Source organism: Sinocyclocheilus rhinocerous, unplaced genomic scaffold, assembly GCF_001515625.1.
Source record: "Sinocyclocheilus rhinocerous isolate Xijiao unplaced genomic scaffold, SAMN03320098_v1.1 scaffold601, whole genome shotgun sequence".
NCBI lineage: Eukaryota > Metazoa > Chordata > Actinopteri > Cypriniformes > Cyprinidae > Sinocyclocheilus > Sinocyclocheilus rhinocerous.
The window spans coordinates 1,211,820-1,216,184 of NW_015656605.1; positions in this window are offsets into that span (position 1 = coordinate 1,211,820).

The following is a 4,365-nucleotide window of genomic DNA, read 5'->3' on the forward strand; positions in this document are numbered from 1 at the left end:
CTCTATAATTGATTCTGGACTCAATCAATGCAGCTGTTCACATTTTTCCATTCAGGTTTGGCTCTTACAGTGAGTATCCTGAAAATATCAGTCCTAGACAGTGCAAAATTGTGTTAGTAACTGATCTGATGATGCGTGCTTGTGGACAGTCTGCTCAAACAGTGTTGATTACAATTTTCATTTCATTGCTGGTCTTATCGTGCATGTTATCAGAAACAATATGAGAAAGAAATGGGCCGCTCATATACAAATGAATGGGAGAAGTGCACATGTGCATTAGCTGGAACAGTTTATGAGACTAGAGTCAGATTTTAATGTTGATTAGACATGTTATTCAGAGATAATCCTGACAAACAATTTCAGTTTTATAACTTCAGACTTTCCATTTCTCAGTTAAGACTTTGGTTTATTATAAAACATCTGATTTGTAATTTTAAAAAGTAAGCATAAAGCTGCACCCTTAAATCGAACCCTCAATGGGGAGTGGGCAGGTCGTCGCATGAAGATGTATGATTGAAAATGAACTTGTATGTGATTGTACAAATTTGTTACCAATTTGTGAAACCTTGAAATAGTTACAAGTTGTCATGAGACTGTGTTGGCCAACCTACTCATGCACCTTTCAGCTGCGCTGCATTTCTGGATATCAGAAGAACAAAACACCAGAGAAGAACAAAATGAAATGCAGATGTTAAGTTTGTTTAAAAAAAAACATTGCCATTGGTCTTTTTTGTATGTTGGAATTAAATCACTGAAGGTCAGAAGCAAAGACAGTGAAAATAAAAAAGACGTTTATTTATATAAAGTTCAGAGTTTGTATTTCCTTGTGTATTCTGATCTGATTTTGATGAATGCAGAATGGGTTTTGCACACATGACAGTAAAGAGCACTGCTGCAAGCCCTGCCTCTGTTATATAACCACCCAGAACACTTCACACTTAAAACTGCTTCAAACTGAACTTCTTCAAATTTCAGGTTTTGAAGATTTTTAAACTTCAAGCTTTTTAATCTACTTCAAACTTTCTGGATGGGCTTTTTCAAGCCAACAGAAAGTTTGTATTGATGGGCATTTTTATCTACACTGTAAAAAAAATTCTGTAGTTTTTACAAAATAATTTTGGCAGCTGTGGTTGCCAGAATAATTTTGTAAAAAATACAGAAAAACTGTAAACACATTTACGGCCATAAACTGTAAATTTTACAGTATAAAACTGTAATTTACAAACAAGAAAATTTGAATGTAAACCAGTAAATTCAACAATGCACACTGCTATTAAAATCTGTTTTGTACCTTTAACATAAACTGACAACCACCATAATAATGCAGGTGGTAAAAGAGAAAGCCACATGAAGAATCAAAGCTCATCACAAGTAGCTTCGCCACAAGCAGAAGTATATACTAATATATAGAAGGTCATTCATGCAAACACAAAACACCATCATGGTAACACACATGATACTTAAATAATGCATTAAACTTCCATTAAACAACAGAAGATGTAACATAAAGCCCAAATATACATAACTAATAACAAAAACTATTAAAAAAACATGATTATTTAAACAAAATACTTTCAAATGTGGAGTGTCATGCAGGGAATTCTGGAAATATCAGTTTACAGTTTTCGACTGTAAATTATACATTGATTTGTTATTTTTACTTCTAAAAACTGTAAAATTAACAGCATTTTACTGTAAAATTACATGAAATGTCTGGTTAGATATTTTACAGTTTTTCCCTGTATATAGTACGGGAACTTACTGTTAACCTATTAACAGTTTTTTTCCGTAGCATTTTTACAAAATTTTACAGTTAAAATTACACTTATTTTTTACAGTGTAGTTATCATACAATTTACAGTGAATAATGATACAGTGAATTCATATTTCCCTGTGTGACATATCACATTTAAGTCTAATTTATTTCTTGTTATTTTTGATATCAGTTACAAACATCAAGGTTTATATTGAACAATTATATTATATATTGTTTAGTTGCTTTGGGGTGAATATGCAGAGTCATTTCAGGGCAAGAACCAGGGGAAGAAGATAGAGTCACCTTATTGAGGGTCCAGGAGTCAATGCAAGGCTGCAAGCCTCCATCCTTCTCAGACAAGAAGAAGAAACTCGGAGCGGCAGGGGATGCAGAAGGGCAGAGGTTTCCCTGGTGCATACTCCTCCATAGCCTTCTGCTCCAGAAGAGACACAAGATAAATCCACCCTCTGGGCAATGACTGCACCGCCAGCATTTTTGATTCAGAACGATGATCAAAACATAGATGGAGTAGATCTCTTCCATCAACACATCCAAAGCTTCGCAGTCCTAAACCACTTCCTGGATCAACATTTCATTCAGTAACATTTGGCAGTTTTGATTTATATGCTGTTTAATGTTTGATGGTTATTTTACATTTGCATCTGCTTACATACACAATAACTTATTTCTGCTTCTTCTTCGCTGTGTTTTGATCCAGAGATTCAGTACTCGTTCAGAAGGTGTGCAATAGCGCCCCCTACTGTATAACAGTGAAAACACGGAAAACTGGAAAATTCCATCAAAGGTGGGGAAGGGTTAAAAACGCATGTAAAGGCATTGAATTTGTATTTGTAGTGACAATGCTATGAGTCCTGAATACGTCCCAGACCACAGTGAAGCTTCTTCGTGCCGCCCTCTCCTCGAACACATGATCAGTATGGAACCAGTTGTCAGGAAGTGCATCAAAACAAAGGATTCAAATTTCACTGCATCGTACCAAAACACTGATTATGATCAGGATGGTTGCCAGTGGTTGAACTTCGAAGTGAGAAGTTTTTTGTTCCAGTGTGTTGAGTTACCATTTGCGACTGGCTCACTAAAAATGCATGTTAGCTGGAAACAGCTCTCATTCACTCACCAATGCAAGTTTTATTTCAAATCTGCATTTATTGAATAAACATAAATCAAACTTTTACAATGCATTCTTTTACAAAATGAAATGATAGGATATAAATAACAGCTGAACTACACGTGAGACTGACCTGCATTTTTCAGAGGCTAAGATATGAATTCATATGCCTTGCCATAACTTCTTAACTTTCGGAGATAACCACAGTGTGCAGTCAGTGTTGAAGAGCTGGAGATCAGTGCTTGTTTAGTGGGATCCAGGCCTCGGTTTACTTGAATTACGTTAGAAGTCTGTGTTTTTATCGGCGAATGGACACACTGTTTCTGACAGATGAGTTGGCTGCTCTTTCCCGCTCCTTAGCAAACTCCATTTCTATTTTAGCCTGGATTTTCTCCCAGTCCACTTCCACCTGAACATAAGCAGAAGTGATAGAAATATTAAACATTAAATAACAATAAAAGCGAGACTGGTTTACTGTGAGGACAGACAAACTCCGTCTGAACAGTGCTACAGATCCATGCACAGAGACACAGAGGTGAACATGTCCTACTCCCTCAGAGTACTGCAGGAACTTCTGTCTGTGAGCGAGCACTGTGTCCACGTGAGTTTTGTACTTCACCACCAGCTCCAGAGCCCTGCGGAGAGACATGAATGAGCAGCAGACACACACTCTCTCACACACACACACACACACACACACACACACACACACACATACTCACACTCACACACACACACACACACACACACACATACAGACACACCTTTCCTTTTCATTTATTTTAAAATGCAACTGGAGATCTACCATTGGCATGCGGAACAGCCAAGGGGGTATAATTGGTATTGCTACCGTTGAACTTATTTTTATGTCATTAATTCCTACCTTCTTAGCATCTGCGTTGGCATTCCATCCAAAACTACAATAATTTATATACTCATGTTCCCAACATTTTTGTAAAACATCTTTGACTGGATGGGTTTCTACATGCCCCCTTACAGAACACCAGTATGCCATCTTTAACTTAAGTCTCCGGAGGTCTAAAGGCAACTCCGCCATTTCCACCTGCATCGCTGAGACTGGCGATGTTCTAAATGCCCCACTTCCTATTCTTAGTGCTTGAGATTGAATACCACTTACTTTCTTCAACATAGATACTGATGCCGAACTATATACTATGCTGCCATAATCAATCATAGGTCTAATCATTGCTCAATATACTCTTTTCAGTGCCTGTCGGGTTGCACCCCAATCTACCCCTGCTAAACATCTTAAAATATTTATTCCCTTTTTACATTTATCTATTACTTTATTAATATGTGATGCAAAAGTTAGTTTTGTACAGCCTTACTTCTCGCGAGATCTGCGTCAGAGCGGTGCGTCGAGTGAGTGTGAGTGTGTGTGTGTGAGAGAGTGAGTGTGTGTGTGAGTGTGTGTGAGAGTGAGTGTGTGTGTGTGTGTGTGTACGTGTTTTTCTCTTCT